The following is a 13,813-nucleotide window of genomic DNA, read 5'->3' as shown; positions in this document are numbered from 1 at the left end:
CATCTGTGTGTTGCCTTTAAAGTCTGTAAAACAGACAAAAGTCTGAAGTATGCAAAAGTCTAGGCAACAACATGGCCCACCATCCTCTCTTCAGTTCATTGGCCTTGAAAAAGTAAGTCTCATTAGAGGAGGTGGTTCTTTTAGAAAGACAGATGTTTTAGATTCCCAACAGGCCTTAAAGAGATAGCACAGATTTTTTTGTGTGGGGGTTGTTTAAGGTACTTCTCCATCGAACCCCTGAACTTTAAAGGGTGATTTAAAGGGTTAGTTCAGATTAACTTAAATCACACAATAACACAAGCAAACTAGTCTATATCCATGACATTCCACTTCCGCAATTGCTCCGGTGCCACCGGAAATTCCACCGGATGTCCTTTTCAGCCAGATGTCTGGTACCTGCCACTTTCTTTGTGTTGGAATTTTAAACTCGCTAGACTGTCTGTCCAATCTGAGTTTTCTGTTGCACGACTAAAACAACTTTTGAATGTACACATGTTCCACCAAAACAAGTTCCTTTCCGAGGCTATTTTGCAGCAGCACCGGGGCTCCGTCCGGTGCTCAGCACCGCCCAAGACGATTGTGATTGGTTTAAAGAAATGTCAATAAACCAGAGCACGTTTTTCTCCCATCCCAGAATGCTCTGTGACTAGCCAGACCCTCCTCTGCAGCTCTGTGGAGGAAGGTCTGGCAATGCAAGACTACTAACAAACTAACCGATCAAGGCAGCGGTACACCATCAACTCCTGTGTTCTGTGAGGTAAAATGAGTTTTTGTCAAAGGAGTCTGGAGGCTTTGAAGAGAGTGGAGATGGATAAAACGGCTTCAGTAGTTCCCACGTCATAAAGGGCTGTCTAACAGCAAGGTAAAGCAGTGAAAAAAAATTTTTTTTTTTAAAGTGTATTAAATCTGTTTATCTGCTGACCCCGTCCACAGCAGTACATTGCTTATTTTCCGTGCTGCTACTCCTGTCTGCCTCTCCAAACTGGGGGCGTGCCGACCGCCATCTACTGTTTGTCAGCATCAGGAAAGTATGGTAGCATGGACCCAGAACAGTGTGTGTGTGGGTGTATAGATGCTGTCAAGGCCATGTGTGAGTAAGGGTTGTCATGTGAAACTTAATGCAATGAGGCAAGTGTGGGCGGCAGTGTAGCCAGGGCACATCAGTCAGAGAAACATGTAATCACACTCAGGTTATTGAGTTGACCTATGGACTAGTATGTGTGAGAACAAACAAGAGCTAAATTGACATACAAACGGTCATATAGGTGTAGATTTCAGGGGGGTGCAGGGGATTATTTAGAAGAGGTAGATTTGTCCCCCTCAAAAAAATATGAAAGACAACCCACTCCCCAAAAGAGGTTAAAATGTTCAGGGGGCTCAAAACATGTATGGGAAACAAGAATTGTGTCTACTTTGCAACATTGGGGGGGTTAAAGAACACATTGACAGCAATGAAAAAATGAAAAAGATAGATATTAGTAGATTTAAACTTTGGCGCCTAAGGCTTTAACAAGGTCTCATTCTCATGTTCATGAGATGTTCATGATTCCTAAAAAACCATCCCGAAAACGAAAGTTTTCAACAATACAAGAGAATAATGATTTACTTTAAATAAAAAAAAAAAAGACATTTGCACCATAAATTGTTGCATAGTAAAATTCACCAGAATTCACGAAATTAAGTGTTTGACGCCCACATTTTATTTTAACCACCCGCCGTTATTATGTGTCCCATCCTAATGTTGAAACAAAACCTACGCCAACTTGCAAACGGTAATTAATATAAGTTGCGTGAAAGGAGTGCTTGTGCAACATCAGCTGGGATAAAAAGACATTCTGTGTATATTAAATAAGGAGAAAGAGGTGGAGAGAGCAGAGCAGTCAGGGGGGAGGAAGGGGTGGAGGCCTGGAGGTTGATGGTTTCTAAGATGAGAAAAAAACATGTGTGGTCCGCACCAAGAACCACCATGTGCCTAAGGTAAAGTAGACCTTTCTATTAGAAGAGAAATGAAGAAATAAACACTGACTCAGTTTATCCCTCAGGTACTAAACCATCCACTCGTATATCAGTATGAGGAGCTAAATAACCCGACGGTGATGACCAGAAACTGCTACTTGGTGAGGGGGGGGTTCAGCAGAACAGCATGTTCTGCAGGAAGTGACTGAGCTGGTGAGATTTTAAAAAGGAATGGTTTAGCTTTCCTTTTTTAAATACGCTTAGGGACTGTTCGTTATTTATTTCAGGAGCCACCGGAGGAGTTTTGGGATCTTTAGTCAAAACAGACCTGACTCTCCCTTCACCAGCAATACATTTTGGATAACCCTCCAAAATGATATAGAAAAAAGAGATGACCATCCCCAACAATTTATTGACGCCTTCTGTACTGGTTTGCGTTTGACAAAGACATAGAGACAGTCATTATTTTTTTTACAGTCATGACATATGTGATTAAACCTCTGCATTATCATCTTACTTATTTTTTCATCAGATGTCTTAGTTACAACATGATAGAGCTAGCAAAGCAGTTTTGTGTTTATATGTGCGAGTGGAATTTATTCAGTTTGGGAAATCCCACGGTCTCTAAAGCTACAGTTCAAATTGTCTGGCTGAGTAAACAGGGAGGGACCCATCTGCTAGCGATAGGGGCCGAGACTGAGAGAGCTACATGGAGCTACATGGATAAATATGCACCAAACAAGCCACTTTGAAATGTTGCTGTTCTCATGAATACAAAAGTTGGGTAACCCTCCCCCCTAGACAAAAAAAAAGTTGGATGACCCTCCCCTCAACAAAAAATAAAAAAGGGCTAGCCTGGCTCTGTCGTTGTGCTTTTACGGAGAGTTACATGCAGGAAGTAGTAGTCGTACTTTTTACACTAAGAAATGTGTAGCCTACCTGGTGTGGGGGAGAAAATGTTGACTGAAAGACGGAGGGAAGTAGGGCTGGGTACCAAATTCAATACTTTTTAGGCACTGACCAAATTGCCTCTAAACATTACATTACATGTCATTTAGCTGATGGCTTTTATCCAAAGTGACTTCCAATTAAGTGCTTTCAACCCTGAAGGTGCAAACTCCAGACAACAAGTAGTAAGTACATCAGCTTTAAATAAGCAGAACTACAAAGAGCCATATGAAAGCGCAGCTTCAAGAAAGACTTTTTTTTATATATATATATATTTATTTATTTATTTATGTTTATTTTTATTTTTATTATCTGAGGTGTAGTTGGAAGAGATGTGTTTTTAGCCTTCGGCGGAAGATGTGTAGGCTTTCGGCCATCCTGATGTCAATAGGGAGCTCATTCCACCATTTGGGAGCCAGGACAGCAAACAGTCGGGATTTTGTTGAGTGATCTAAAGTATCGTGATTGAAAAATTCCTCGTCATTCAATACCTGAGGAGTAAATCTCATCAGCGTCAGTGAGCCAGTAAGCACACAGCATGCTTCTACCAAGATCTGATAATGTTTGTGATTCGGTGTCTAAAGTTACACATCGTAGAGACACGCAGGACAAGAAAAAGTCCAGGTTGCGCACAGAGACAGGGCTCATAGTAGGAGCTGAAAAATAGATCAAGAGATTTGCGCCGTAATGTTGTCACTTCTTTTTGTTTTATAAAACTGGTATAGTTTATCGTAAAGTATCCTTTAGGAACCGTTATCGAAGTCACAGTATTGGTATCGGTATTGGAAATTTACAATACCCAGCCCTAACTGGAAGTGACCGATTTTCTCACCAGGGAGGTTTGGACAGCTGAACGTAAAAAGCTCAACAATATAAAGACTGGACATGACAATATGTCCTTCTCAAGAGTCATGATTTGCAGTTATGAAAGGTTTTCTTTCATCCAAAATTCAAAAAATATATTTTCATATTTACTCTCCTACCTTTATGATAGTTGGAGAGTTGGTATGATAGTTGGTCCACCACTTTGGTCCAGACCAGTGGTGGTTCTACATTGAATTACACCCTGGGCAAGACACCCTTCATAGTGGGGGGTCTGGGTGACCTCTCCCAGGAAAATTTTGAGCGTCAACAACTTAATTTCCTGCATTCTGACACACTTTTATGCACCACTTTTCTGTGGAAATACCTTTAATTAGCCTATGTGAAGAAGAAAAAAACAGATGACAATTCAAAATATATCAAAATAATAATGCACAGTATGTTGTTACGTGTCATTGAGCATTTTTAAGGGGGTATATGGAAATCCTGGAGCTTTCTTAGGGGGTATACTGCGTATACCTGCGTATCACGTAGACTACACCACTGACATTAGCCCTTCATTCATGACATGGATACCGTAATCATACAGAGAGAACATAGTTGCATACCTTTATCTTTTGCTCGTTTGTCTTCTTTTTTTTTCTAAATCGGGCACCTGATGGCTTTGACCTTTTCCTGTCCATCTCTGTTTATTTGGCACTCGACAATCAACAGATTTCCCATCCCCCCCAACACTGTCACTCACGACCAGAAGTCGAGACTAAACCAATTCACCTTGGTGACCACATAATCGTTTTGTATTACCTATTTGTATTAGCCATTTCACACAATTCAGAAAAACAAAAATGTACAGGAACTATAGGCCTGTATTTATAATATTATGAATGAAATGTGCGTTATTTGGAAGAAAGTCGAGGTGTGACTAACTTTAGCCCACTAATTCTGTTCCCCCTCTTGTCCAGACCATTCCATTTGGGTTCCCCGCGCCCCTCTCCCTTTTCCCCTTCTCACACAGCTTCTGTGCACGGCCTCTTCTCAGCAAGCAGGACTTGCCAATTCCCCACACAGTGAAATGATGGATAATAGAACACTGCTTCGCGGCGCAGAGGATATATATATTTTTTAAGTGCTCGTGCCGCCCCCATGTGTCATGAAAAAAATGATGCCCCGGGTGGCTGTCCGTTTCACCCATGCCAAAAACTACTGGTCCAGACTGAAATATCTAAACAACTGTTTGGTTGGATTTCCACGACATTGGGTGCACATTCTTCATGTCCCCCTAGGAATTGTAATAACTTTGGTGACCCTCTGATTTTGCACAATTATCAGGTCATGTTTGGACTAGTATTGCATTACCACACCTTCCTCCACAGCATCCAGAGATGGGAGAAAAACGTGCTCTGGTTAATTGTGATTGGTTTAAAGAAATGCCAATCGTATTGGGTGGTGCTAAGCGGTGGATGGAGCAACGGTGCCTCTGCAAAATAGCCTCGGGAAGGAACTTGTTTTGGTGGAACATCTGTTAGTTTAAAAGTTGTTTTAATCATGCAACAGAAAACTCAGATTGGACAGATAGTCTAGCTAGCTGTCTGGATTTACCCTGCAGAGATCTGAGGAGCAGTTAACCATAGTCCTCAGAAATCCACCGGAGTTTAAAATTAAGAAAGCGAAAGGTAACGGACAAGCAGCTGAAAAGAGTGTGATCCAGCAGAATTTGCGGTGGCACCGGAGCAATCACAGAAGTGGAACATCGTGGATATAGACTAGTTTGAGTTATTGTGTGATTTAAGTAAATCTGAACTAACCCTTTAAAAAAAACAAAGTTCAGGGGTTTGATGGAGAAGTAACCACAAAGAAAGCGGAAGGGATAACGAAAACGGACATCTGAAAAGAGTGACATCCGGTGGAATTTCTGGCAGAACGAGAGCAATCCCAGAAGTGGAACGTTGTGGCTATAGACTATGTTAGGACTGTTATTGTGAGCACATTAGTATGCTAACATTAAAGCCACTAGTGTTGCTGTAGGTGTTTTGTTTGTGATACTCACAGCTTTTTCTCTTTCCAGTAACCTGTAGTTTAGGATAATCTGGGTAAACCAAACCTTTAAATAGGGTGTATTATCAGCTTATGGCTCAAATGGTTGATAATAAAACAGCAGCAAAGGATGTACTGAAGCTCTCATGAAGACCTCACAGTATACATCACTCCAGCTGTCATTTATTCCCATCAAGCTCATGTCCAAGGTAATTGTAAGTCACTGTAAAGGATTCTGATGACATTTTATGTCATGTGAACACTGAAGTGAAAGCTGATGTTGTTCTTTATCCCTTAGGATTCCTTTTCGTAACAACAGCGACAAAAGTGTACTTTCTCTCTCTCTCTCTCTCTCTCTCTCTCTCCCTCTCCCCCTCTTGCACTCCATAATTTGTCATCTTCCATTAGGATGGAGGATAATAGATGGATAGTGACAGTGATGTTAATTGCTTTCCCCCGCTTTGTCAGCCAGAGGTTGGGTGAAGAGACAGCAGAAGAGGTAGAAGGTAGGGAAAAAGAAAGAAAGAAAAAAAAAAAAAAGTACTAAAGAACTTCCATAATCTTACAGTACGTAACATTTTCCACGTATTTTGTCCCAGATTACGTTTGTTTTTGACAAGTGCAATTCTAATCAAAGTCTGCATTCAAAGCCTGGTAGATGGATGGGTCAAGGAGACCGCTGTCAGTGTCCCGTGTAACCAAAAATCAACGTTGACTTATTTTAACTTACATATATGTAAGGTACTTACGTAACATACTTAATTTACATCATGTAGCCTACGTAACATAGGGGAGACCGGGGATAGTTGTAACATTTTTGAGATTTCTGTCTGTATCTTGAAGCTCTTTTAAGCCAGTGCGTTCAAAATGTGATACAAACTAGTTGTGTGTCTGCAATAAAAGACACATGAACACATAAAGCTAGTGCGTAACTTTTTGATATTAATGGACGTCCGTTACATTCAAGCCATTGCCAAAGGAGTTGCTACAAAGCTAATTAAGACTTTCAGCTCCACACAACTCTCTCTATTTCTTAATATGACTATGTTCAGATGATTGTGGCGTCCGCGACTTTCGCGCGCAGAAGCTCGAGTGAAGATAATTACTTCTTCTGAAGAGTCCATCATGTGTCCTCCTTGGCTACTAGCAACTGCATGGGGGAGAGGTGGGGGCACGTGTGCGATCACGGAAGGCTTGTATCATGTGGACGCGCCGACAGTGTTGTTGTCATTACTTAGAATTCCTCATGGGGGCGACAGAAACTACGCACTATAGCTTTAAATGGTGTAGCTGTTACTGGTGTAACAGAAAATGCACGCTTTACTCTCAAACACAAGGAGTAAAATGTTACAATGTACCCCATAGTCTGGGTTAGTTGTACTATACCCTGAGGTGAAATGTAACATCATGAAAATTAGGATTATTATATTTAAAAAATACTTTCCTACCTAAAATGTGTTTTTTACAGTCTGTTACAGGGTGCTGCTTCTTAACATGTGTAATAAGGACTAAACAGAGCTCCCGATTGGAGAATATGGACGTGTTACAACTGACCCGTTTTACAACTATCCCCGGTCTCCACTACTTAACTTACATACGTGAAGTACTAATTTGAACTCAAACCACAATGTTTTCCTAAACCTAACCAAGTAGTTTTGTTTCAATTCACGTTAACCGTGTGTTTTAAACTGCGACCGTTTCACAACGCGCACCTGCACGAGGACGTGATGAAACAGCCTAACCCATGAAGAAGAAAAAAAAACATTTCCCTCGGAAACATATTTGAGAATTAAGAATGTTTGTATGGGAACCTAACTTTCTAGGGTTGTTTTTCCCCACACATTCTGTTTCAGCCTCTCAGCCCATTGAGTTGTGTCTGGACGGCCAAACCCATCTACACCAGTGCTGTTCCTTTGTTTTTAATCACATTGTGAGTCATTTCTGATCATGTGCATGATTCTCTGTATTTCTACAGAGCATATTGTCTGTGCACATCCGATTGACGCTAACTGCTTCGAGAGCAGAAGTCATGACGTCATGTCCAGGCTAGCCTCGGTTCAACCAGCTTCGCTAACTCAATCTCTCATTCAGCAAATTGGAATCCATCTAGAGGCTTAAAGTGTAGACACTGTTCCCACAAGTCTGTCTAAAAATAGGTGCAATAGATGCAGTATAATTACAATTTCTATTTTCTTACACAAAACACGAAGAGAACTCAAATTTGACATTAAAATACCGTTCCCTCACATTCATTACACTTTAATCTATGAACTGATCATTCTCACGTCACAAACACACATGCTTCAGTTCACAGGGTTACTGAATATCAATGATAACTGAATAGAATCAATTTTACGGCCAGATATTATTCAGGAACGTTCGGTCAGGAAAGGCCGCACACCTCAGGGTGAATAATGGAGCGCGGAGTGACAGCAGCACTATTGACCACTGCTCGCAGGGATTCACATTAAGATTTATTGTCCAAGGGTGACAAAAGGTGATAGAAGACAACCTAAGGTAAGGGTTAAAGAAGGGGACACAGATATTGATCAATGGTAGGGTGGTAAACAAAGTGGGGACAGAAGACAGAGCAATATATAACATTAGGTGTGGAAGCCAGTGGGGAGGGAAGGCACAAAAGAGCTTTTTATGCATATATACAGTATATAGTTGAATCAATGCACTAGGGCTGCAACGATATGCTTTTGTCCCGATTCGATTCTTTCACGATACACAGGTATTTATATACAATTTGATTTGTATTCTGATTTTCATTTATTACGATTCTAGAAGTATTGCGTTTCGGTAGTACTGAGTATTGCGATTTTCTTTTCCTTCTTTAACAAAATCAGAAAGTTGAATGATACACTTCCAGGGTTGTTCCTGCATAGAGGAATTTTTGGCGCCAGAGGAAAATCACCAGCACCAAAATGAGAAGAACTGAGAACAAAAATAGCAATTCAAATCCTCTCTAAATGTGTTTAAGAGCAATTTAACCAAACAACCGTTGGACATAAACTTGTATATGAGAGCTAATCTCACTTTTATCTCCAGAGTCGGGCTGTAATGGACTCTCCCGGTGATTTCTTTAAATATAATTTTCTCAAGCAGTTTTGATAATTAATTGGGATTTCATTTACTCAAGCAAAATATACATTTGTTTATTAAATTGTCAGAAATAACAGGAAAATGCATTGGGTTTCTGTCAAATAAGGAAACAAAGACTCATTACTCAATGACTGTACGCGGACCGATCATGCTTACTGCCGTGCGTAGTCCCCCCCCCAGGCCCATTCTGAGCCATTAAAAACCCTGCACTTCTAGAGACAATGGACCTTTTTCACAGCAGACATTTTGACTTGTCATAGTAGGAAAAGCACGGCTGAGATTGATAACCTTAACGATGGCTCAGTTCCATCAAGTGTCCCAGTGAGCTATTTCAGGGAGTCAGCATGCACAATACCAGGGCCTCTCCTAAGTGGAATGCAGCCATCATTAATGGTTTTGAATACACCTGTGCTTTTCCTACTACGACATGTCAACATGTCTGCCGTGAAAAAGGTCTACATATCATGAATCGTTTCTAAAAACTAATTGTTTTCTAAGAAGAATGCACATCACATGTCAGTCAGGAAAATATTAAGGTCAATCATTGGTAAAACAAATAAATAAATAATATTGATTCTAGGGAAAAGAGTTGATTTTTTTTCCCCCGCCGCTACAATGCACAGGAGCCAGTATTACAGTGCAGAGCTCCTCCAGAAATAACTGTATATGACAGGGATAATCCTATTACGGTGGCATTCAGCCCCTCTTGTACAACCTCACGGTCTGACGGTGTCGTGTAACACCGGCTTAGAGGAACAAGAGGCGAAAAGCAATCTGCAGTCTCATTTTGCTGGGTGAACAATTTCCTGGTGAGTGTCGAAGACATTTTACTTCATCTGCTGTCACTGTGACTCAGCAAGTAAACAGGCAGAGTCATCTTTGAAGAAGACAGTGCAGCTATACTGATAATATGATCACTAGAGTCATTATTACTCAGCAATCCACATCGCCACTGGAGAGATGAAGCATGGTGAAGGTGATCTGAGAGATGCCTCACGAAGGGGAATTGCCCGCCTGTCAAGCTTTCCATTCTCACACAATTTTAACAGTGGCATTCACTCATTCATTCTTAGTCATTTTTGAATAAATAGTTCCTTGGGTTTAGACAGAGCTAGACTAAAGCAGTGAGTCTCAACCAGGGGTAATTTTACCCCAGGGGGTACGTGTAAAGATTGTGGAGAAAATAGGAAAAAATAGAAAGTATGATTTGAATTATCTAAGTTCACAGTGACATGAATTAGGTAGGATTTCAGGACATTTTAGATTAGATTACAAGACTTTTCAAGGAGGGAAGTAAAAGTTTTTCCCCTTTATCTTCAAAAGCCCAACATGTTGCTCACACTCATTCAGTGAACCTCATCCCGCACAGCTAATTTTAAACCAATGTTTCATCGAAACAAAGCATTCATCACTTTACTAGTCTACGGCAATTTTGAGCTTGGACAAAAACACATTTCTCTATGTCATTTGTACTCCTGCCAACGTCTATTTTTTCACCGAATGCAGACTACAGTATGATCTCTTAAATATTCCTGCAGATCAGGAACACTCCATTCATTTATTACAGAGCATATGGCAGCAACAATGTTGGCAGTGAAGACCGGACGTGGGCCAAATCTCTGCAGTGACTCTCATATCATGGAAAGAATTGCTCAGCTTATAAAACACACTCATCGTGCGGTGTTCTCTGCTCCTTTTCTTATTTCATCCTGTTCTCAGGATGCCAGGCCATTATTTCGACTAAAATACAGTGTTAGCAGAGGTCACTGGGGTAGTTAGAAAGTTCCCCAAAGGCAACATGCAGAGGGTGTCCTGAAGGGTGTGTTCAGGCCAGAAATTGAATGGATACGTGATCTATGTGCACAAGTAGCAGCTGGTCTATTCAGACCAGAAGTGCATTTCCTACATGGTCCACTAGTCAATGCCCATTACCCCCAAGAAGGCTGCATTTACAATGTCCTCCAGCCGCTGAGGCAACATCATCCTGTCTCTCGTTCTTTTTTAATTTGTCTTTAATTTGAAGATACTGTTCATGAATATCAAAACTATGTCACACGATGTGAGGGTGCGCCTCATTCCGTTCCAAGATTATGCATCGCTTCTATTGGACTCCCTCCAGATTGTTTAGAATTGGTCTGAAAGACACACCAAATTGTTGGAAATGTAAGACAGAGGGCGGCCAATTACTTCATGTCCTATGGGTCTGGTTGATTGTGCTGGGCCAGTAATGGCTGCAGTGGGTCTGGATGCACATTATCTGTACACTGACTACAGCAAAAGGAGCCCGGGGGCCTGTTTCACACAAGCAGAATATATAAATCCAGGATAACTGATAAAGCGAGGCTTGACCTAGTCTAATCTGTGCATCGTGGCTTGGTGCGTTTCACGAAGGCCAAGCCAGGCTGAGGAGGAGCGACTAGGTTGAGCCAGGCTGAAGTCATTCAGATAGACAGTAATTTCCTCAAAAGACCGCGAGGTCGATCACAGATTTACTGATGCCAAAATGGAGAATACGCATTGTACATACTTTATACAGAGTGAGCAGCAGCTTCTTGTGGACGTATGATGACGTGAAACACGTATATTTGTATAAAAATAAAAGAAACAGCGAGAGAAAGCGTAGCAGACGATCACGGACCGACCGCGTAAGCAGCCTAAATATATACATTAACTGACCACTGCTCTGAATTGAAACCGTCATAATCATTCCATTCAAGGATTAGGCTACTAATCATTTGCACTAACAGTTGTACGCTTTGCCTTAAAAGTAAGCAGAAGATAATGTTACTCAGGAAATTTACCATGAAGATCAATTTTCTACAACGCTAGAATATGATGTGTAAATATCTCTTTCACTCTGTTCCTCCCTCTCTCTCATGGGCTAAAATATACATTTCCTAAGTCATATTAACTTCCACTGCTCGCTTTTAATGCAAAGTGTACAACTGTTCGTTTTTGCAAATGACAGTGACTCATTGAATGGTTTCAGTTAAAAGCAGCAGTATATACAGTAAATGTATATTTTTAGACTTTCATTCAGTCTGTCCGCTAGCCTATTATGTGCCACGCTTTTTCTCGCGTCGCTTTTATTTTTTTATACAGGACGAGTTTCCTTCTCTACATATTATATGCCTTGCTCCCTTGTATATATGGACATAGACATGAATGGAACAGAGTATATTCATCAGTTATTTCCCCCCCAGCAAAATATAAGGTCAAAAACCATTGAGGTGTCCGCTCCCTGTTACATGAATGTACAGTAGCCTACATCACTACATAGTTACTGGTCCAGTAAACTAAGACTATAATTTGGGAGGATTGTACAATTAGGATATGTTCTTTAAATTGTACAATCCTCCTAAATTATAGTCCCAGTTTACTGGACAACACAAATTGTGTGCTAAGAATGCCAAATACAATGTACATGGAAGCTGAACAAACATGATTCTTATTGTTAAAGAATTTTAAAAAAAATGAATCAATTAAAATAATTCAAGGTGCATTGGTCAACTATAGAAATGTACAGCGTTGTATGTATTGCCCTTAGTAACTTCATTTAAAACACATTTGAAACTACAACTGTCTATATATTCATCAAACTTCTAACAACAATATGAACAGCAGTCTTCATACAGCAATATAACAGTAACATGAATAATTATTAAAAAAAAATAATGGTCACAACTTTAAATAGGCTAATAACAGTACTTAAATGAACAGCAATATGCACCGGTTGTATTTTAATCCAGGCTGATAACAATAGGGTAAAACCACTGCTGGGTGATCAGAAAAGGCTCCAGGATTAAATAAATCCTGGCTGTTAGCCTGGTCGGGAGCAGGCTAGCTGTTAGCCTGGTCGGGAGCAGGCTAGCTGTTAGCCTGGTCGGGAGCAGGCTAGCTGTTAGCCTGGTCGGGAGCAGGCTAGCTGTTAGCCTGGTCGGGAGCAGGCTAGCTGTTAGCCTGGTCGGGAGCAGGCTAGCTGTTAGCCTGGTCGGGAGCAGGCTAGCTGTTAGCCTGGTCGGGAGCAGGCTAGCTGTTAGCCTGGTCGGGAGCAGGCTAGCTGTTAGCCTGGTCGGGAGCAGGCTAGCTGTTAGCCTGGTCGGGAGCAGGCATAGAATAAATCTCCATGGTGATTTATGTGGCTCCGCTTTCGTGAAACCGAGTCAAGGCTAACTTCATCCAGGATAACGGGGAAATCCCGGCTTAATCCCTTATCTTGGTTTCGTGAAACAGGCCCCTGATTGATATGACACAGTGTGTAAACTAATATGACAAAGCAGTGTCCCTCTCCTATAGCACAAGCTAATGGCTGCTTGTTACGGAGGTAATTAAGAGAGGGATTCTTTTATGGTTTTAACCTGTCAGCTCAATCCAGATGAAAGTGCTGAGCCGAGGATATACTTGTAGCAGCCGGATTCACCAGCCGAGGAATTCCCAGCTGTGAGTCATCGGATGGTTTATTGATGTGTGAGACGTGCGGGTGTGGGAGTGAAAGCCGCCTCCCAGAAATGTTTGATGCCCTTCACTGATCATCCGCCTCATTTCTCTCTTTTTGAAGGACGAATCCTCGGCTCTGATCAATGTCAGCGAAGACATGAAAGACTGCTCACAATATTTCCGTCTCATTCATCTTTCTCCCGTCTTCCACACATTTTTCCAACCATATGCTCTGATTTTGTTTCGTCCCTTTGCTCGTTTCTTGTTTGCAAGTGTAGGCACAACTGGCTCCCTCTGCAATTCTCTGCAGCACTTAGAAATCTCTGAAAGGTTCATGCTAACATTGGTACTAAAGGACTGAACGGCCAACATTTCCTAATATTCTATTTTACATTTATCAGACAATAATCATAACCTAACAGGTGTCAAAATGTAAGTCATCATAATAAATGCAGTTGTCAAGAAATAATATATGCGATAGAAATTGTAACTTGAGGATTGCATTTGC

Source organism: Sander vitreus, chromosome 16 (assembly GCF_031162955.1).
Source record: "Sander vitreus isolate 19-12246 chromosome 16, sanVit1, whole genome shotgun sequence".
Classification (NCBI taxonomy): Eukaryota; Metazoa; Chordata; class Actinopteri; order Perciformes; family Percidae; genus Sander; species Sander vitreus.
This window is presented reverse-complemented; position numbering follows the sequence as displayed.